Source organism: Festucalex cinctus, chromosome 15, assembly GCF_051991245.1.
Source record: "Festucalex cinctus isolate MCC-2025b chromosome 15, RoL_Fcin_1.0, whole genome shotgun sequence".
In the NCBI taxonomy this organism is placed as follows: Eukaryota; Metazoa; Chordata; class Actinopteri; order Syngnathiformes; family Syngnathidae; genus Festucalex; species Festucalex cinctus.
This window is the reverse complement of record NC_135425.1, coordinates 6,169,894-6,193,988: the sequence shown is the minus strand read 5'-3', so window position 1 is coordinate 6,193,988 and position 24,095 is coordinate 6,169,894. Positions and strand designations below refer to the sequence as shown.

At 38.7% G+C, this 24,095-nt stretch overlaps 1 protein-coding gene and 1 long non-coding RNA gene across 2 annotated transcripts in view; both read left to right on the top strand.

The window, feature by feature from the left end:
- LOC144002482 (uncharacterized) overlaps window positions 1-23,694 on the top strand; it is a 65,876-nt gene extending 42,182 nt beyond the window's left edge. The window contains exons 2-4 of the long non-coding RNA XR_013278752.1: window positions 21,994-22,049; window positions 22,198-22,281; window positions 23,112-23,694. This is a non-coding gene — a long non-coding RNA (uncharacterized LOC144002482). The remainder of the gene's footprint in view (window positions 1-21,993; window positions 22,050-22,197; window positions 22,282-23,111) is intronic.
- Window positions 1-24,095, top strand: part of slc12a2 (solute carrier family 12 member 2) — a 441,149-nt gene that overhangs the window by 68,608 nt on the left and 348,446 nt on the right. The gene's annotated exons all lie outside the window — the stretch shown is intronic.

Below are 24,095 nucleotides of genomic sequence, written 5' to 3'. Positions count from 1 at the left end.
ACAATCACCAAAACCCATTGAGCTTGACACACTCATCACACCTGGCAAAAAAAAAAAAAAAGTCCACATGTTTATCATGCCATTTTCAAAGAAATTCTGCTTCCAATGTGCCAGTACCCCAATGTGCAAGTTCCCCAACGTGCAAGTACCCCAACGTGGCCCGGGCTGCGAGGGCCCTTTATAGCTGCTCGCAGCTCTAGTTATTATTCTTCTTCTTCTTCTTCTTTATTCTCCGCAAACAATCGCGATTTTGGGTACCTAAATATTCACGAAAACTCACCGAACTTTGCACACACATCAGGTCCGGCGAAAAATTTGATATTATGAAGTCGTTATAACAATGCGACTCGATAGCGCCCCCTAGCGTAGAAAAATAAAAACTAAGCCCGGCACGTTTGAGCTAGAGCAACAAAAATTGGCAGGCACGTGTAGTACCCCGAGACGCACAAAAAAGTCTCTTGGGACCATGTAGCTAAAATGTACAGGAAGTGAGCTATGAATTTTTTTATGTCCAATTTTGGCCTATTTTGGCACATTCACTGTGGTCATGCTTTTTCCCCCTTTGCAAACATTTTTCATCCAATTGACTTCAAACTTGGCATTTATCATCTCAAGACCTGAGAGAACAACTGGGCAAAACATCTTGCCTTTTTGAAATACTATATGACGGGGGCGGGGCATCAAATATTGCCTTTAAAATTTCATTTGTCGAGAAAGAGCAAATGCTTAATAACTCCCATGTTCAAGCTCCAAAAAATCTCAAACTTCTCAGGCAACGTAATAGTCACGGCCTGAAAACATCTATATGATAAAATTCAGTTATACATATAGCGCCACCTAGTGGTTACAATAAATGTCATACTTTACGTTTTTAGCTACTGTGCTGAGCTTGTTGAAGGGATCCATTTGAAAATTGGTCAGAAAAGCCTTAAGATGTTGATCATGCCCCACACCGAATATTGTAACTTTTCGCCAAAGGGCGTGGCCGCTACGGTGCCGCAAAGTCTAAAGATTTTTCGTGAAAATAAAAGCTGCATTAACTTGACCGAGATGATCCTATCTTCTCAAAATTTCACACATTTGATGAGAGTCCAGCCCTAAAGACATCTACTGACTTATATTTCATCTAACTGATAGCGCCACCTAGTGGCAATTTTTTTTCTTACGAATTTTCTTCTACGTTTTTCTCCAAACACGTTAACTGGACCTACCTCATATTTGCTCAGATGAGGGTTTCGGCCTTCATGATGTCACAACACGAAGTTTGTGAGTTTTCGCGAATTGCTGTGGGTGTGGCTAAGCGCTGTTCGCCAAGAAAACAACGCCAGTTTTGAGGGTCTAAACATGCACAGAAACTCATGAAACTTGGCACACACATCTGGCCTGGTAAAATGAGCCATATTTTATTGTTGATTGTGCTATTTTCTACAAAATTGACTCAATAGCGCCCCCTAGAAGTTTTTAACAAAGCAGCCCCGGTTGTACGTTTAAGCAAGAACGACGAATATTTTTAGGTGTATGAGGGAGCCCAAGTCCTACAAAAAAGTCTCTTGGACCCATATGCTAAAATGAACAGGAAGTGAGCTATGAATTTTTGAATGTCCCATTTTTTACGATTTTTGCACATTCACAGGGGGCAGACTTTTGCCCACTTCTCCTACACGTTTCATCCGACTGAGTTAAGACTTGGCCTGGACCATGTCAAGACCTGAGCCAACGACAGGGGGAAAGATTTTGACTTTTCGAAATACTATATGATGAGGGCGGGGCATCAAATTTTGTGTTTCGCAATGAAAAAGGATATGCTTGATAACTCCCCGGTACATGCTCCAAAAAATCCCAAACTTGACATGTATGTTTATCGTCAAGGCCTGAAGTTATCTCTGTGACAACATTCAGTTATATATGCAGCGCCACCTAGCCCTTGAGGAATAAAAAAAAAATACCCCACATACGGTATTTTGTACAAAAAATGTACACTCATTCTAAGTGTGATAACGAAGTCATTTCTGAATATTCTTTTAGTTTCCACCACTCAAAATGTTCACTGGCATCAGACTTATCCAAACATATATATATTTTTATTTATTTTTGATAGCCTCTATGGACATTAAAAGCAATATCGTGAATGAAGGATATGCTTAATAACTCCACGGTACATGCTCCAAAAAAAATCCCACACTTGACATGTATGCTTATAATCAAGGCCTGAAGGTATCTCTATGACAACATTCAGTTATAAATACAGCGCCACCTAGCCCTTGAGGCTTATATAAAAAAAAATAAAAATACCCCACATACGGTATTTTGTACAAAAAATGTACACTCATTATAAGTGTGATAACTAAGTCATTTATGAATATTCTTTTAGTTTCCACCACTCAAATTGTTCACTGGCTTGACACCGATCCAAACGTATGTACGTTTCCATTTTGTTTTATTCATTTTTGATTGCCCCTTTGGACAATAAAAGTAACATTGTGCAATGAGTACAACGAGCGATGATGTGTATATACACTTTTACAAAAAAATACCAATCAGGGCAACTCATTGCCTAAAAATAAAAAAGGACGCTGATTTTTGCAGGTCTTAACAATCACCAAAACCCGTTGAGCTTGACACACACACTGGCAAAAAAATATTCTACATGTAAACGTTTATTATGCCATTTTCAAAGAAATTTTGCTTCCAATATGCCAGTACCCCAATGTGCCAGTACCCCAACATGCAAGTACCACAACGTGCAAGGACCCCAACGTGGCCCGGGCTGCGAGGGCCCTTTATAGCTGCTCGCAGCTCTAGTTATTAGGGCCCGAGCAGCGACCGCTGCGAGGTCCCTATTGTTTTTGTAAAAATTATTATTATTATTATTATTATTATTATTATTATTATTATTATTATTAGGGCCCGAGCAGCGACCGCTGCGAGGTCCCTATTGTTTTTGTAAAAATTATTATTATTATTATTATTATTATTATTATTATTATTCTTCTTCTTTATTCTCCGCAAACAATCGCGATTTTGGGTACCTAAATATTCACGAAAACTCACCAAACTTTGCACACTCCTCAGGTCCGGCGAAAAATTTGATATTATGAAGTCGTTATAACAACGCGGCTCTATAGCGCCCCCTAGCGTAGAAAAATAAAAACCAAGCCCGACACGTTTGAGCTAGAGCAAGGAAAATTGGCAGGCACGTGTAGCACCCCGAGACGCACAAAAAAGTCTATTGGGACCATGTAGCTAAAATGTACAGGAAGTGAGCTATGAATTTTTTAATGTCCAATTTTGGCCTATTTTGGCACATTCACTGTGGTCATGCTTTTTCCCCCTTTGCAAACATTTTTCATCCAATTGACTTCAAACTTGGCATTTATCATCTCAAGACCTAAGAGAACAGCTGGGCAAAACATCTTGCCTTTTCGAAATACTATACGACGGGGGCGGAGCATCAAATATTGCCTTTAAAATTTCATTTGTCCAGAAAGAGCAAATGCTTAATAACTCCCATGTTGAAGCTCCAAAAAATCTCAAACTTCTCAGGCAACGTAATAGTCACAGCCTGAAAACATCTATATGACAAAATTCAGTTATACATATAGCGCCACCTAGTGGTTACAATAAATGTCATACTTTACGTTTTTAGCTACTGTGCTGAGCTTGTTGAAGGGATCCATTTGAAAATTGGTCAGAAAAGCCTTAAGATGTTGATCATGCCCCACACCGAATATTGTAACTTTTCATCAAAGGGCGTGGCCGCTACGGTGACGCAAAATCTGAAGATTTTTCGTGAAAATAAAAGCTGCATTAACTTGACCGAGATGATCCTATCTTCTCAAAATTTCACACATTTGATGAGAGTCCAGCTCTAAAGACATCTACTAACTTACATTTCATCTAACTGATAGCGCCACCTAGTGGCAATTTTTTTTCTTACGAATTTTCTTCTACGTTTTTCTCCAAACACGTTAACTGGACCTACCTCATATTTGCTCAGAGGAGGGTTTCGGCCTTCATGATGTCACAACACGAAGTTTGTGAGTTTTCGCGAATTGCTGTAGGCGTGGCTAAGCGCTGTTCGCCAAGAAAACAATGCCCGTTTTGAGGGTCTAAACATGCACAGAAACTCCTGTATCTTGGCACACACATCTGGCCTGGTAAAATTAGCAATATTTTATTGTTGATTGTGCTATTTTTACAAAAATGACTCAATAGCGCCCCCTCGAAATTTTTAACGAAGCAGCCCCGGTTGTACGTTTAAGCAAAAACGCCGAATATTTTTAGGTGTATGAGGGAGCCCAAGACCTACAAAAACGTCTCTTGTACCCATATGCTAAAATGAACAGGAAGTGAGCTACGAATTTTTGAATGTCCCATTTTTGACGATTTTTGCACATTCACAGGGGGCAGACTTTTGCCCACTTCTCCTACACGTTTCATCCGACTGAGTTAAGACTTGGCCTGGACCATGTCAAGACCTGAGCCAACGACAGGGGGAAAAATTTTGACGTTTCGAAATACTATATGATGAGGGCGGGGCATCAAAATTTGTGTTTCACAATGAAAAAGGATATGCTTGATAACTCCCCGGTACATGCTCCAAAAAATCCCAAACTTGACATGTATGTTTATCGTCAAGGCCTGAAGTTATCTCTATGACAACATTCAGTTATATATGCAGCGCCACCTAGCCCTTGAGGCATGAAAAAAAAATACCCCACATACGGTATTTTGTACAAAAAATGTACACTCATTCTAAGTGTGATAACTAAGTCATTTATGAATATTTTTTTAGTTTCCACCACTCAAAATGTTCACTGGCATCAGACTTATCCAAACATATATATATTTTTATTTATTTTTGATAGCCTCTATGGACATTAAAAGCAATATCGTGAATGAAGGATATGCTTAATAACTCCACGGTACATGCTCCAAAAAAAAATCCCACACTTGACATGTATGCTTATAATCAAGGCCTGAAGGTATCTCTATGACAACATTCAGTTATAAATACAGCGCCACCTAGCCCTTGAGGCTTATATAAAAAAAAAAAAAAAATACCCCACATACGGTATTTTGTACAAAAAATGTACACTCATTCTAAGTGTGATAACTAAGTCATTTATGAATATTTTTTTAGTTTCCACCACTCAAAATGTTCACTGGCATCAGACTTATCCAAACATATATATATTTTTATTTATTTTTGATAGCCTCTATGGACATTAAAAGCAATATCGTGAATGAAGGATATGCTTAATAACTCCACGGTACATGCTCCAAAAAAAAATCCCACACTTGACATGTATGCTTATAATCAAGGCCTGAAGGTATCTCTATGACAACATTCAGTTATAAATACAGCGCCACCTAGCCCTTGAGGCTTATATAAAAAAAAAAAAAAAATACCCCACATACGGTATTTTGTACAAAAAATGTACACTCATTCTAAGTGTGATAACTAAGTCATTTATGAATATTCTTTTAGTTTCCACCACTCAAATTGTTCACTGGCTTCACACCGATCCAAACGTATGTACGTTTCCATTTTGTTTTATTCATTTTTGATTGCCCCTTTGGACAATAAAAGTAACATTTTGCAACGAGTACAACGAGCGATGATGTGTATATACACTTTTACAAAAAAATACCAATCAGGGCAACTCATTGCCTAAAAATAAAAAAGGACGCTGATTTTTGCAGGTCTTAACAATCACCAAAACCCGTTGAGCTTGATACACACACTGGCAAAAAAATATTCTACATGTAAACGTTTATTATGCCATTTTCAAAGAAATTTTGCTTCCAATATGCCAGTACCCCAATGTGCCAGTACCCCAACGTGCAAGTACCCCAACGTGCAAGGACCCCAATGTGGCCCGGGCTGCGAGGGCCCTTTATAGCTGCTCGCAGCTCTAGTTATTATTCTTCTTCTTCTTCTTCTTCTTTATTCTCCGCAAACGATCGCGATTTTGGGTACCTAAGCATTCACGAAAACTCACCGAACTTTGCACACTCCTCAGGCCCGGCGAAAAATTTGATATTATTAAGTCGTCATAACAATGCGACTCGATAGCGCCCCCTAGCGTAGAAAAATAAAAACCAAGCCCGGCACGTTTGAGCTAGAGCAACAAAAATTGGCAGGCACGTGTAGCACCCCGAGACGCACAAAAAAGTCTATTGGGACCATGTAGCTAAAATGTACAGGAAGTGAGCTATGAATTTTTTAATGTCCAATTTTGGCCTATTTTGGCACATTCACTGTGGTCATGCTTTTTCCCCCTTTGCAAACATTTTTCATCCAATTGACTTCAAACTTGGCATTTATCATCTCAAGACCTGAGAGAACAACTGGGCAAAACATCTTGCCTTTTTGAAATACTATATGACGGGGGCGGGGCATCAAATATTGCCTTTAAAATTTCATTTGTCGAGAAAGAGCAAATGCTTAATAACTCCCATGTTCAAGCTCCAAAAAATCTCAAACTTCTCAGGCAACGTAATAGTCACGGCCTGAAAACATCTATATGATAAAATTCAGTTATACATATAGCGCCACCTAGTGGTTACAATAAATGTCATACTTTACGTTTTTAGCTACTGTGCTGAGCTTGTTGAAAGGATCCATTTGAAAATTGGTCAGAAAAGCCTTAAGATGTTGATCATGCCCCACACCGAATATTGTAACTTTTCGCCAAAGGGCGTGGCCGCTACGGTGACGCAAAGTCTGAAGATTTTTCGTGAAAATAAAAGCTGCATTAACTTGACCGAGATGATCCTATCTTCTCAAAATTTCACACATTTGATGAGAGTCCAGCCCTAAAGACATCTACTGACCTATATTTCATCTAACTGATAGCGCCACCTAGTGGCAATTTTTTTTCTTACGAATTTTCTTCTACGTTTTTCTCCAAACACGTTAACTGGACCTACCTCATATTTGCTCAGATGAGGGTTTCGGCCTTCATGATGTCACAACACGAAGTTTGTGAGTTTTCGCGAATTGCTGTGGGTGTGGCTAAGCGCTGTTCGCCAAGAAAACAACGCCAGTTTTGAGGGTCTAAACATGCACAGAAACTCATGAAACTTGGCACACACATCTGGCCTGGTAAAATGAGCCATATTTTATTGTTGATTGTGCTACTTTTTACAAAAATGACTCAATAGCGCCCCCTAGAAGTTTTTAACAAAGCAGCCCCGGTTGTACGTTTAAGCAAGAACGACAAATATTTTTAGGTGTATGAGGGAGCCCAAGTCCTACAAAAAAGTCTCTTGGACCCATATGCTAAAATGAACAGGAAGTGAGCTATGAATTTTTGAATGTCCCATTTTTGACGATTTTTGCACATTCACAGGGGGCAGACATTTGCCCACTTCTCCTACACGTTTCATCCGACTGAGTTAAGACTTGGCCTGGACCATGTCAAGACCTGAGCCAACGACAGGGGGAAAAATTTTGACTTTTCGAAATACTATATGATGAGGGCGGGGCATCAAATTTTGTGTTTCGCAATGAAAAAGGATATGCTTGATAACTCCCCGGTACATGCTCCAAAAAATCCCAAACTTGACATGTATGTTTATCGTCAAGGCCTGAAGTTATCTCTGTGACAACATTCAGTTATATATGCAGCGCCACCTAGCCCTTGAGGAATAAAAAAAAAATACCCCACATACGGTATTTTGTACAAAAAATGTACACTCATTCTAAGTGTGATAACAAAGTCATTTCTGAATATTCTTTTAGTTTCCACCACTCAAAATGTTCACTGGCATCAGACTTATCCAAACATATATATATATTTATTTATTTTTGATAGCCTCTATGTACATTAAAAGCAATATCGTGAATGAAGGATATGCTTAATAACTCCACGGTACATGCTCCAAAAAAAATCCCACACTTGACATGTATGCTTATAATCAAGGCCTGAAGGTATCTCTATGACAACATTCAGTTATAAATACAGCGCCACCTAGCCCTAGAGGCTTATATAAAAAAAAAATAAAAATACCCCACATACGGTATTTTGTACAAAAAATGTACACTCATTCTAAGTGTGATAACTAAGTCATTTATGAATATTCTTTTAGTTTCCACCACTCAAATTGTTCACTGGCTTGACACCGATCCAAACGTATGTACGTTTCCATTTTGTTTTATTCATTTTTGATTGCCCCTTTGGACAATAAAAGTAACATTGTGCAATGAGTACAACGAGCGATGATGTGTATATACACTTTTACAAAAAAAATACCAATCAGGGCAACTCATTGCCTAAAAATAAAAAAGGACGCAGATTTTTGCAGGTCTTAACAATCACCAAAACCCGTTGAGCTTGACACACACACTGGCAAAAAAATATTCTACATGTAAACGTTTATTATGCCATTTTCAAAGAAATTTTGCTTCCAATATGCCAGTACCCCAATGTGCCAGTACCCCAACATGCAAGTACCACAACGTGCAAGGACCCCAACGTGGCCCGGGCTGCGAGGGCCCTTTATAGCTGCTCGCAGCTCTAGTTATTATTATTCTTCTTTATTCTCCGCAAACGATCGCGATTTTGGGTACCTAAACATTCACGAAAACTCAACGAACTTTGCACACTCCTCAGGCCCGGCGAAAAATTTGATATTATTAAGTCGTCATAACAATGCGACTCGATAGCGCCCCCTAGCGTAGAAAAATAAAAACCAAGCCCGGCACGTTTGAGCTACAGCAACAAAAATTGGCAGGCACGTGTAGCACCCCGAGACGCACAAAAAAGTCTCTTGGGACCATGTAGCTAAAATGTACAGGAAGTGAGCTATGAATTTTTTTATGTCCAATTTTGGCCTATTTTGGCACATTCACTGTGGTCATGCTTTTTCCCCCTTTGCAAACATTTTTCATCCAATTGACTTCAAACTTGGCATTTATCATCTCAAGACCTGAGAGAACAACTGGGCAAAACATCTTGCCTTTTTGAAATACTATATGACGGGGGCGGGGCATCAAATATTGCCTTTAAAATTTCATTTGTACAGAAAGAGCAAATGCTTAATAACTCCCATGTTCAAGCTCCAAAAAATCTCAAACTTCTCAGGCAACGTAATAGTCACGGCCTGAAAACATCTATAGGATAAAATTCAGTTATACATATAGCGCCACCTAGTGGTTACAATAAATGTCATACTTTACGTTTTTAGCTACTGTGCTGAGCTTGTTGAAGGGATCCATTTGAAAATTGGTCAGAAAAGCCTTAAGATGTTGATCATGCCCCACACCGAATATTGTAACTTTTCGCCAAAGGGCGTGGCCGCTACGGTGACGCAAAATCTGAAGATTTTTCGTGAAAATAAAAGCTGCATTAACTTGACCGAGATGATCCTATCTTCTCAAAATTTCACACATTTGATGAGAGTCCAGCCCTAAAGACATCTACTGACTTATATTTCATCTAACTGATAGCGCCACCTAGTGGCAATTTTTTTTCTTACGAATTTTCTTCTACGTTTTTCTCCAAACACGTTAACTGGACCTACCTCATATTTGCTCAGATGAGGGTTTCGGCCTTCATGATGTCACAACACGAAGTTTGTGAGTTTTCGCGAATCGCTGTGGGCGTGGCTAAGCGCTGTTTGCCAAGAAAACAACGCCAGTTTTGAGGGTCTAAACATGCACAGAAACTCATGAAACTTGGCACACACATCTGGCCTGGTAAAATGAGCAATATTTTATTGTTGATTGTGCTATTTTTACAAAAATGACTCAATAGCGCCCCCAAGAATTTTTTAACGAAGCAGCCCCGGTTGTACGTTTAAGCAAAAACTCCGAATATTTTTAGGTGTATGAGGGAGCCCAAGACCTACAAAAAAGTCTCCTGGACCCATATGCTAAAATGAACAGGAAGTGAGCTACGAATTTTTGAATGTCCCATTTTTGACGATTTTTGCACATTCACAGGGGGCAGACTTTTGCCCACTTCTCCTACACGTTTCATCCGACTGAGTTAAGACTTGACCTGGACCATGTCAAGACCTGAGCCAACGACAGGGGGAAAAATCTTGACTTTTCGAAAGACTATATGATGAGGGCGGGGCATCAAAATTTGTGTTTCGCACTGAAAAAGGATATACTTAATAACTCCCCGATACATGCTCTAAAAAATCCCAAACTTGACATGTATGTTTATCGTCAAGGCCTGAAGCTATCTCTATGACAACATTCAGTTATATATGCAGCGCCACCTAGCCCTTGAGGCATGAAAAAAAAATACCCCACATACGGTATTTTGTACAAAAAATGTACACTCATTCTAAGTGTGATAACTAAGTCATTTATGAATATTTTTTTAGTTTCCACCACTCAAAATGTTCACTGGCATCAGACTTATCCAAACATATATATATTTTTATTTATTTTTGATAGCCTCTATGGACATTAAAAGCAATATCGTGAATGAAGGATATGCTTAATAACTCCACGGTACATGCTCCAAAAAAAAATCCCACACTTGACATGTATGCTTATAATCAAGGCCTGAAGGTATCTCTATGACAACATTCAGTTATAAATACAGCGCCATCTAGCCCTTGAGGCATATTATATAAATAAATTAAAAAAACACATACGGTATTTTGTACAAAAAATGTAAACTCATTCTAAGTGTGATAACTAAGTCATTTATGAATATTCTTTTAGTTTCCACCACTCAAATTGTTCACTGGCTTCACACCGATCCAAACGTATGTACGTTTCCATTTTGTTTTATTCATTTTTGATTGCCCCTTTGGACAATAAAAGTAAACATTGTGCAATGAGTACAACGAGCGATGATGTGTATATACACTTTTACAAAAAAATACCAATCAGGGCAACTCATTGCCTAAAAATAAATAAGGACGCTGATTTTTGCAGGTCTTAACAATCACCAAAATCCGTTGAGCTTGACAGACACTGGCAAAAAAAATATTCTACATGTAAACGTTTATTAGGCCATTTTCAAAGAAATTTTGCTTCCAATATGCCAGTACCCCAACGTGCCAGTACCCCAACGTGCAAGTACCCCAACGTGCAAGGACCCCAACGTGGCCCGGGCTGCGAGGGCCCTTTATAGCTGCTCGCAGCTCTAGTTATTCTTCTTCTTCTTCTTCTTCTTCTTCTTCTTCTTCTTCTTTATTCTCCGCAAACGATCGCGACTTTGGGTACCTAAACATTCACGAAAACTCACCGAACTTTGCACACTCTTCGGGCCCGGCGAAAAATTTGATATTATGAAGGCGTCATAACAACGCGACTCTATAGCGCCCCCTAGCGTAGAAAAATAATAACCAAGCCCGGCACGTTTGAGCTAGAGCAATGAAAATTGGCAGGCACGTGTAGCACCCCGAGACGCACAAAAAAAGTCTATTGGGACCATGTAGCTAAAATGTACAGGAAATGAGCTATGAATTTTTTAATGTCCAATTTTGGCGTATTTTGGCACATTCACTGTGGTCATGCTTTTTCCCCCTTTGCAAACATTTTTCATCCAGTTGACTTCAAAATTGGCATTTATCATCTCAAGACCTGAGACAACAACTGGGCAAAAAACCTTGACTTTTTGAAATACTATATGACGGGGGCGGGGCATCAAATATTGCCTTGAAAATTTCATTTGTCCAGAAAGAGCAAATGCTTAATAACTCCCATGTTCAAGCTCCAAAAAATCTCAAACTTCTCAGGCAACGTAATAGTCACGGCCTGAAAACATATATATGATAAAATTCAGTTATACATATAGCGCCACCTAGTGGTTACAATAAATGTCATACTTTACGTTTTTAGCTACTGTGCTGAGCTTGTTGAAGGGATCCATTTGAAAATTGGTCAGAAAAGCCTTAAGATGTTGATCATGCCCCACACCGAATATTGTAACTTTTCGCCAAAGGGCGTGGCCGCTACGGTGACGCAAAATCTGAAGATTTTTCGTGAAAATAAAAGCTGCATTAACTTGACCGAGATGATCCTATCTTCTCAAAATTTCACACATTTGATGAGAGTCCAGCCCTAAAGACATCTACTGACTTATATTTCATCTAACTGATAGCGCCACCTAGTGGCAATTTTTTTTCTTACGAATTTTCTTCTACGTTTTTCTCCAAACACGTTAACTGGACCTACCTCATATTTGCTCAGATGAGGGTTTCGGCCTTCATGATGTCACAACACGAAGTTTGTGAGTTTTCGTGAATTGCTGTGGGCGTGGCTAAGCGCTGTTCGCCAAGAAAACAACGCCGGTTTTGAGGGTCTAAACATGCACATAAACTCATGAAACTTGGCACACACATCTGGCCTGGTAAAATGAGCAATATTTTAATGTTGATTGTGCTATTTTTACAAAAATGACTCAATAGTGCCCCCTAGAAAATTTTAACGACGCAGCCCCGGTTGTACGTTTAAGCAAGATCTACGAAAAATTTTAGGTGTATGAGGGAGCCCAAGACCTACATAAAAGTCTCTTGGACCCATATGCTAAAATGAACAGGAAGTGAGCTACGAATTTTTGAATGTCCCATTTTTGATGATTTTTGCACATTTACAGGGGGCATACTTTTGCCCACTTCTTCTCCACGTTTCATCCGACTGAGTTAAGACTTAACCTGGACAATGTCAAGACCTGAGCCAACGACAGGGGAGAAAATCTTGACTTTTCGAAATACTATATGATGAGGGCGTGGCATCAAAATTTGTGTTTCGCAATGAAAAAGGATATGCTTGATAACTCCCCGGTACATGCTCCAAAAAATCCCAAACTTGACATGTATGTTTATCGTCAAGGCCTGAAGTTATCTCTATGACAACATTCAGTTATATATGCAGCGCCACCTAGCCCTTGAGGCATAAAAAAAAATACCCCACATACGGTATTTTGTACAAAAAATGTAAACTCATTCTAAGTGTGATAACTCAGTCATTTATGAATATTCTTTTAGTTTCCACCACTCAAAATGTTCACTGGCATCAGACTTATCCAAACATATATATATTTTTATTTATTTTTAATAGCCTCTGTGGACATTAAAAGCAATATCGTGAATGAAGGATATGCTTAATAACTCCACGATACATGCTCCAAAAAAAATCCCACACTTGACATGTATGCTTATAATCAAGGCCTGAAGGTATCTCTATGACAACATTCAGTTATAAATACAGCGCCATCTAGCCCTTGAGGCATATTATATAAATAAATAAAAAAAACACATACGGTATTTTGTACAAAAAATGTAAACTCATTCTAAGTGTGATAACTAAGTCATTTATGAATATTCTTTTAGTTTCCACCACTCAAATTGTTCACTGGCTTCACACCGATCCAAACGTATGTACGTTTCCATTTTGTTTTATTCATTTTTGATTGCCCCTTTGGACAATAAAAGTAACATTGTGCAATAAGTACAACGAGCGATGATGTCTATATACACTTTTACAAAAACTACCAATCAGGGCAACTCATTGCCTAAAAATAAAAAAGGACGCTGATTTTTGCAGGTCTTAACAATCACCAAAACCCGTTGAGCTTGACACAGACTGGCAAAAAAAAAATTCTACATGTAAACGTTTATTATGCCATTTTCAAAGAAATTTTGCTTCCAATATGCCAGTACCCCAACGTGCCAGTACCCTAACGTGCAAGTACCCCAACGTGCAAGGACCCCAACGTGGCCCGGGCTGCGAGGGCCCTTTATAGCTGCTCGCAGCTCTAGTTATTCTTCTTCTTCTTTATTCTCCGCAAACAATCGCGATTTTGGGTACCTAAATATTCACGAAAACTCACCGAACTTTGCACACTCCTCAGGTCCGGCGAAAAATTTGATATTATGAAGTCGTCATAACAACGCGACTCTATAGCGCCCCCTAGCATAGAAAAATAAAAACCAAGCCCGGCACGTTTGAGCTAGAGCAACGAAAATTGGCAGGCACGTGTAGCACCCCGAGACGCACAAAAAAAGTCTATTGGGACCATGTAGCTAAAATGTACAGGAAGTGAGCTATGAATTTTTTAATGTCCAATTTTGGCCTATTTTGGCACATTCACTGTGGTCATGCTTTTTCCCCCTATGCAAACATTTTTCATCCCATTGACTTCAAACTTGGTATTTATCATCTCAAGACCTAAGAGAACAGCTGGGCAAAAAGTCTTGCATTTTCGAAATACTATATGATGGGGGCGGGGCATCAAATATTGCCTTTAAAATTTCATTTGTCCAGAAAGAGCAAATGCTGAATAACTCCCATGTACAAGCTCCAAAAAATCTCAAACTTCTCAGGCAACGTAATAGTCACGGCCTGAAAACATCTATATGACAAAATTCAGTTATACATATAGCGCCACCTAGTGGTTACAATAAATGTCATACTTTACGTTTTTAGCTACTGTGCTGAGCTCGTTGAAGGGATCCAGTTGAAAATTGGTCAGAAAAGCCTTAAGATGTTGATCATGCCCCACACTGAATATTGTAACTTTTCGCCAAAGGGCGTGGCCGCTACGGTGACGCAAAGTCTGATGATTTTTCGTGACAATAAAAGCTACATTAACTTGACCGAGATGATCCTATCTTCTCAAAATTTCACACATTTGATGAGAGTCCAGCTCTAAAGACATCTACTAACTTACATTTCATCTAACTGATAGCGCCACCTAGTGGCAATTTTTTTTCTTACGAATTTTCTTCTACGTTTTTCTCCAAACACGTTAACTGGACCTACCTCATATTTGCTCAGATGAGGGTTTCGGCCTTCATGATGTCACAACACGAAGTTTGTGAGTTTTCGCGAATTGCTGTGGGTGTGGCTAAGCGCTGTTCGCCAAGAAAACAACGCCAGTTTTGAGGGTCTAAACATGCACAGAAACTCATGAAACTTGGCACACACATCTGGCCTGGTAAAATGAGCAATATTTTATTGTTGATTGTGCTATTTTTACAAAAATGACTCAATAGCGCCCCCTAGAAGTTTTTAACGAAGCAGCCCTGGTTGTACGTTTAAGCAAGAACGACGAATATTTTTAGGTGTATGAGGGAGCCCAAGACCTACAAAAAAGTCTCTTGGACCCATATGCTAAAATGAACAGGAAGTGAGCTACGAATTTTTGAATGTCCCATTTTTGACGATTTTTGCACATTTTCAGGGGGCATACTTTTGCCCACTTCTCCTACACGTTTTAGCCGACTGACTTATGACTTGACCTGAACCATGTCAAGACCTGAGCCAACAACAGACGGAAAAATCTTGACTTTTGGAAATACTATATGATGAGGGCGGGGCATAAAAATTTGTGTTTCGCACAGAAAAAGGATATGCTTAATAACTCCCCGATACATGCTCCAAAAAATCCCACACTTGACATGTATGCTTATAATCAAGGCCTGAAGGTATCTCTATGACAACATTCAGTTATATATGCAGCGCCACCTAGCCCTTGAGGCATGAAAAAAAAATACCCCACTTACGGTATTTTGTACAAAAAATGTAAACTCATTCTATGTGTGATAACTAAGTCATTTAGGAATATTCTTTTACTTTCCACCACTCAAAATATTCACTGGCATCAGACCTAACCAAACACACATATTTTTGTTATTTAGTTTTATGTATTTTTGATAGCCTCTATGGACATTAAAAGCAATATCGTGAATGAAGGCTATGCTGAATAACTCCCAGGTACATGCTCCAAAAAATCCCATACTTGAAATGTATATTTATAGTCAAGGCCTGAAGGTATCTCGATGACAAAATTCAGTTATAAATACAGCGCCACCTAGTCCTTGAGGCATAAAAAAAAAAAAGCCTCACTTACGGTATTTTTGCAAAAATTGTAAACTCATTGTAAGTGTGATAACTAAGTCATTTATGAATATTCTTTTAGTTTCCACCACTCAAAATGTTCACTGGCATCAGACTTATCCAAACATATATATATTTTGATTTATTTTTGATAGCCTCTGTGGACATTAAAAGCAATATCGTGAATGTAGGATATGCTTAATAACTCCACCGTACATGCTCCAAAAAAAATCCCACACTTGACATGTATGCTTATAATCAAGGCCTGAAGGTATCTCGATGTCAACATTCAGTTATAAATACAGCGCCACCTAGCCCTTGAGGTTTATATAAAAAAAAAAAACCCACATACGGTATTTTGTACAAAAAAATGTAAACTCATTCTAAGTGTGATGACTAAGTCATTTATGAATATTCTTTTAGTTTCCACCACTCAAATTGTTCACTGGCTTCACACCGATCCAAACGTATGTACGTTTCCATTTTGTTTTATTCATTTTTGATTGCCCCTTTGGACAATAAAAGTAACATTGTGCAATGAGTACAACGAGCGATGATGTATATATACACTTTTACAAAAAATACCAATCAGGGCAACTCATTGCCTAAAAATAAAAAAGGACGCTGATTTTTGCAGGTCTTAACAATCACCAAAACCCGTTGAGCTTGACACACACTGGCAAAAAAAATATTCTACATGTAAACGTTTATTATGCCATTTTCAAAGAAATTTTGCTTCCAATATGCCAGTACCCCAACGTGCCAGTACCCCAACGTGCCAGTACCCTAACGTGCAAGTACCCCAACGTGCAAGGACTCCAACGTGGCCCGGGCTGCGAGGGCCCTTTATAGCTGCTTGCAGCTCTAGTTCTTCATTATTAGGGCCCGAGCAGCGACCGCTGCGAGGTCCCTATTGTTTTTGTAAAAATTATTATTATTATTATTATTATTATTATTATTATTATTATTAGGGCCCGAGCAGCGACCGCTGCGAGGTCCCTATTGTTTTTGTAAAAATTATTATTATTATTATTATTATTATTATTAGGGCCCGAGCAGAGACCGCTGCGAGGTCCCTATTGTTTTTGTAAAAATTATTATTATTATTAGGGCCCGAGCAGCGACCGCTGCGAGGTCCCTATTGTTTTTGTAAAAATTATTATTATTATTATTAGGGCCCGAGCAGCGACCGCTGCGAGGTCCCTATTGTTTTTCGTTCGAATTATTATTATTATTATTATTAGGGCCCGAGCAGCGACTGCTGCGAGGTCCCTATTGTTTTTGTAAAAATTATTATTATTATTATTATTATTATTAGGGCCCGAGCAGCGACCGCTGCGAGGTCCCTATTGTTTTTGTAAAAATTATTATTATTAGGGCCCGAGCAGCGACCGCTGCGAGGTCCCTATTGTTTTTGTAAAAATTATTAGGGCCCGAGCAGCGACCGCTGCGAGGTCCCTATTGTTTTTCAAGGAATTCTTATTATTAGGGCCCGAGCAGCGGCGGCGGCGGTGCCGCTGCGAGGCCCTATTGTTTTTGTAGGAATTCTTCTTATTATTATTATTCTTATTCTTATTATTCTTCTCCGCAAACAATCGCATTTTTGAGACACTAAACGTGACCGAAAACTCACCAAACTTTACACGCACATCAGGCCTGGCGAAAAATTTGATATTTTAAAGTCGCCATACATGATAACAGAAAAATGGCTCCTTAGCGCCCCCTACATAGGTTAAACGGATCCCTGTCCCGCTACGATTGTCCGACGGCTATGAAAATTGTGTGGCACCTGTAGCACATCCCAATGAACAAAAACCTCTTTGAAGTGTGTACCCTAAAATAGACAGAAAGTGAGGTATGAGTATTTAAATGTCCAATTTTTGCCAATTTTTGCACATTTACAGGGGTCATACTTTTGCCCGCTTCTCCTACACGGTTAACCCGATTGACTTCAAACTTGGGATGTACCATCTCAACACCTGGGACAACATCATTGTGAAAAATGAAAAGTTTTTGATATACTATATGACGGCGGCGTCGCATCAAATTTAGAGTTTAAAAATTCTTACTTCACGAGGCATTGCCGGTTGTAGGTTTAATCTAGAGCTACGAAAATTGGTACACATATGTAACAGACTATGACCTACAAAAAACTCTTTTTGAACCATATGCTAAACCTAACAGGAAGTCCACCATTTTGATTTATTTTGGAACGTGTTGCCATTTTTTTGGCCATTTCATTGGGGCCTTATTTTAACGAACTCCTCCTACAGTGTTTATCCGATCATCTTCAAACTTGGTGTGATTCATCTTAAGATGTTGAAGATGAAAAGTTATTGAAAGCTTTGTATTTCGTCGCACGCTGTTGTCATGGCATGCACTGTTTGCAAAGGAAAAAAAATATCCTTAAAGAAGCATTGCCAGTTGTACGAAGCAGCTAGAGCTACGAAAATTTGTAGACATATGTAACAGCCCAAGATGTACAAAAAAGTCTCTTGGTGCCCTGTGCTAAACCCAACAGGAAGTCCCCCAGGGGCCGGGCATCACATTTTGAGCTAAAAAAACTCCTCTTTAACAAAGCATACCCGGCTGTACGTTTCACCTAGAGTTACCAAAATTTGTAGAGGTATACAACAGCCCTCGAGGTACAAAAAACTCTTTTTGAACCATATGCTAAACCTAACAGGACGTCCGCCATTTTGATTTACTTTGGAATGTGTTGCCATTTTTTTTGGCCATTTCATAGGGGTCATATTTTAACAAACTCCTCCTACAGAGTTTATCCGATCATCTTCAAACTTGGTGTGATTCATCTTAAGATGTTGAAAATGAAAAGTTATTGAAAGTTTTTTATTTCGTCACACGCTGTTGTCGTGGCATGCACTTTTTGCAAAGGAAAAAAATCCTTCTTAATGAAGCATTCCCAGTTGTACGAAGCAGCTAGAGCGACGAAAAATTGTAGACATATGTAACAGCCCAGGATGTACAAAAATGTCTCTTGGTGCCATGTGCTAAACGCAACAGGAAGTCCCCCAGGGGCCGGGCATCACATTTTGAGCTAAAAAAACTCCTCTTTAACGAAGCATTCCCGGTTGTACGTTTCACCTAGCGCTATGATAATTTGCAGGCATACATAAGAGCCCACGATGTACAAAAAAGTCTCTTGGAACCATGTGCTAAACCAAACAGGAAGTCCGGCATTTTGATTTAGGCCTTTTTTAGGGGTCACATTTTAACGAACTCCTACGAAATTTATCCGACTGTCTTCCAACTTGGTGTGTTTCATCTTAAGATGTTTAAGATGCAAAGTTATCGAAAGTTTTTTTTATTTTGTCGCAAGCCGTTGCCATAGCGATGCATTATTTGCCAAGTAAAATGCTGCTTTTTTTTTTTTTTTGTCTAAATGAGCGAAAACTCATGGAACTTTACACACACATCAGACTTGTCATAAACATGAATATTTTAGAGATTTCTTGTGCAATTTGCAATAAATGGCTCAATAGCGCCTTATAGATATTTTTATGAAGCTTTTGGAAATGTATGATTCAGCTAGATTTGTAAAAATTGGGATACCTATCAGCCTAAGACTGACAAAAAAGTTTCTAAAGCCATATGCTAAACCAAACAGGAAGTCTGCCATTTTGATTTACTTTGCTATTTGTAGCCATTTTTTGGGGCCTTTTATAGGCCTCATATTTTCTACAAAACTTATCAGATCGTCTTCATTCTTTGGCGTGTTTCATCTGAAGATATTTAAGATGAAAAGTTATTGAAATTGTTTGTCACGCCTTTGCTCTAGCGATGCATTGTTTGCAAAGAAAAATACTTTTTTTTTTGAAAGTCTAAATATGAGCGAAAACTCAAAACTTTGCACACAGATCAGACCTCTCAAGAACATGAATATTTTAGAGATTTGTTGTGCAATTTGTAATAAATGGCTCAATAGCGCCCTCTAGACATTTTTATGAAGTATTTCCGATTATATGATTCAGCTAGATGTGTGAATATTTGGAGGCACACCTATCAGTCTAATACCTACAAAAATTATTCTATAGCCATGTGCCAAACCATTGTGATTTTATTTTGTTAATTGTGCATCATTTTTGGCCTTTCCATGAAACTTTGCAAGCACAAAGCATGGCAAAAACATTTACAATTTAGACGGTTTCCTATGAAACAGTACCCCAACATGCCAGTACCCCGACGTGCAAGTACCCCAACGTGGCCCAGGTTGCGAGGGCCCTTTATAGCTGCTCGCAGCTCTAGTTATTCTTCTTCTTCTTTTTCTTTGTTATTATTCTTTTCCGCAAACAACCACATTTTTGAGGCACTAAACATGAACGAAAACTCACCAAACTTTACACGCAGATCGGGTCTGGCGAAAAATTTGATATTTTAAAGTCGCCATACATGATAACAGAAAAATGGCTCTGTAGCGCCACCTACATAGGTTTAACGGATCCCTGTCCCGCTACGATTGTCCTATGGCTACGAAAATTGTGTGGCACCTGTAGCACATCCAGATGAACAAAAACCTCTTTGATATGTGTACCCTAAAATAGACAGGAAGTGAGGTATGAGTATTTGAACGTCCAATTTTGGCCCATTTTTGCACATTTACAGGGGTCATACTTTTGCCCGCTTCTCCTACACGGTTAACCCGATTGACTTCAAACTTGGGCTGTACCATCTCAACACCTGGGACAACATCATGGTAAAAAATCTAAAGTTTTTGACATACTATATGACGGTGGCGGGGCATCAAATTTACAGTTTCAAAATTCTTACTTAACGAAGCATTGCCGGTGGTACGTTTAATCTAGAGCTACGAAAATTGGTACACATATGTAACAGACTATGATCTACAAAAAAGCCTGTTGGTGCCATATGCTAAACCTAACAGGAAGTCCGCCAGAGGCGAGGCATCAAATTTTGTGTTTCAAAATTCTAACTTAATGAAGCATTCCCGGCTGTACATTTCACCTAGAGTTACCAATATTTGAAGACATATGTAACAGCCCTCAAGGTACAAAAAACTCTTTTTGAACCATATGCTAAACCGAACAGGAAGTCCGCCATTTTGATTTACTTTGGAACGTGTTGCCATTTTTTGGGCCATTTCATAGGGGTCTTATTTTAACGAACTCCTCCTACAGAGTTTATCCGATCATCTCCAAACTTGGTGTGATTCATCTTAAGATGTTGAAGATGAAAAGTTATTGAAAGCTTTTTATTTTGTCGCACGCTGTTGCCGTGGCATGCACAGTTTGCAAAGGAAAAAATTACTTCTTAATGAAGCATTCCCAGTTGTACGAAGCAGCTAGAGCTACGAAAATTTGGAGACAAATGTAACAGCCCACGATGTACAAAAAAAGTCTCTTGGTGCCATGTGCTAAACCCAACAGGAAGTCCCGTAGGGGCCGTGCATCACATTTTGAGCTAAAAAAACTCCTCTTTAACGAAGCATTCCCGGTTGTACGTTTCACCTAGCGCTATGATCATTTAGAGGCATACATAAGAGCCCACGATGTACAAAAAAGTCTCTTGGAACCATGTGCTAAACCAAACAGGAAGTCCGCCATTTTGATTTATGATGGGATTTGTAGCCTTTTTTTGTGGCCTTTTTTAGGGGTCATATTTTAACTCCTCCTACAAAATTCATCCGACCGTGTTCAAACTTGGTGTGTTTCATCTTAAGATGTTTAAGATGCAAATTTATCTAAAGTTTTTTATTTTGTCGCACGCTGCTGCTATAGCGATGCATTGGTTGCCAAGTAAAGTGCTGCTTTGTTTTTTTTTATCTATACATGTGTGAAAACTCGTGAAACTTTGCACACACATCAGACTTGTCATTAACATGAATTTTTAGAGATTTCTTGTGCAATTTGCAATAAATCGCACCCTCTATACATTTTTTATGGAGCATTTCCGATTGGATGATTCAAGCGCGAAATAACTAAAGATGACTTGACTTGACCTAGATTTGTGAAAACTCAGAGGCATACCTATTATATTATTATTATTTTTTGTACCTTACAAGATTATCTCTTGTGCCACATTAAACCCCTTTGCAGGCCTGAGCCAAACCACGGTCCATACATTTGATACCACTGCTTTATTTCAATGGTCAAGTACTTCATAACCACACCTACTTATGCTTGTCCTTGCATATATAGTAGACAACAAAGAGCTCTTTCAACAAAAGACATTTCCATCTACAAAGTCATACAAGGTAAGCACTCTATAAATTCTGCAATCACTACACTTCTATTCCTAAATTATCACTTCAAATACCAACAATGGTTAATACAGCTACAAATTTCTTGTATGTTTATGAAGTATGATACTGTATTTATTTCTACTCCTTTGCTTTTCTACAGAACATGAACAAATCACCAAGCAAATTCTCTTTTGATAAAGACCCTCTAATCATCTCCATACGCAAAGATTGCCAACTTTTTTCCGTAAGTATACAATACATAAACTAAACAGGACAACTTTCTCAATCATATACAGTATGCCATACATATATGTATTAAGCTCTCATTTATTAACAGGTTTGTTAAAGGCACCTTTAGTGTGTTTTTCTGTTTGTAATGTTTCTCCACGAGCACGTCTAGCCATTGATATCATGTAGAACACATATGCTAACCTTTTAGAAACAATTGAAGCTTACTTGCACAGTAGCCACTATCTTAACCACTTAATTCACATGTCTACTTGACAACTTATTACATGTAGTGAAATGGTACTTTGTGCGTCTTATGCTTTTTTCTGAACACTGCTTTTCAACTCTTTCCTTAAAACCAATACATGCGGTACTGTTATACTGTATAAATATATATGTCCGTGTGTATATATTTGTATATTCTTTCAAATAAACTCGTTTTGACACACACAGCCATTGAGTAACATGCAACACGACCACAACGTTTTGCACCAACACGTTACACTTACATAACCATTTATGTACCTGTCGTATCCTTACTTTTATTCATCATTTCATCACACAATCCTAAAACATTGCTTTTTGACCCAGAGGATTCAACTATACCATTTTTGCGTGTCTTATTACTTACTAGCTATATTATTTATTAACGGGCAAAAACTATGAATATAAGATCACCGTCAAATATTACGTCTGTAATATCCATATACAGTGCATTACATAATATGCATTTGTATTAAGACACTACCATGCTAAAAATATGCACACGACTGTTCTGTAAACTACACCTAAGACAACCAAACTTCACAGATCTAACATGATTCTTCATTCTTTTTTGTTCTACAGATGTATCAAATGCTGCCACACAGACAGAAGAAGCCACTGAGGACATGCACGAAGACGATGATCACAATATAACAGGACAGGTTAACCCCCCTGAAGTTTTAGCCCGCAGGTCAAAGCGTCCTAGGACTAATTCATCCATGGAGGTTACATTATCCTAAGACAGACTATGTGCTAACCCAAACTCTTTGACCCCAAGGGATTCATCTGTCCCAGAAAACTTTTACACTAAAGAGTTTATCTGTCCTAGGGCGCTGTTAACCCCAGGTTAAAGTGTTATTTAATCTGTCCTGTTACAACAGCTATACATAAACAGCTGCATTCCTCTCCTGTTCCATCTCTCGCACTTCTTTCATCTCTTTTTCTCCTCTACTTATACCTATGCTTGCTCATGTGCTTTTTTCCCCTTTAGATGATGTCATTGGTTAGCCTGCTTCAAAGCTACATTTTTTCTTGAATAACTGTCACACATTTACTGTTTGCTGGACCCTACAAAACTGTCACAATACTTCACTATGTCATGAATACATATGTGTTGCACAGCGACACCACATTAAGAGTCATCAAAAAGCTTTTTATTTGATCACACACCATCTCTGTGCCATGCAATGTTTTCAAATGAACAGATGCTGGTTTTGAATATCAAACGAGCGACTTTTCATGAAACTTTGCACACACATCAGAAAGTCCACACTTTTGAATTTATTTTGGGAATTGTGCATCATTTTTGGCCTTTTACTGCACCTTTTTACACACAAGGCACGGCAAATGCATTTCTATTTTCCATGGTCCTTATCTATTTAACAGTACCCCAATGTGCAAGTCCCCCGACTTGCATATACCCCAACGTGGCCCGGGTTGCGAGGGCCCTTTATAGCTGCTCGCAGCTCTAGTTCTTCTTCTTTTTATTTGTTATTATTCTTTTCCGCAAACAATCACATTTTTGAGACACTAAACGTGAACGAAAACTCACCAAACTTTACACAC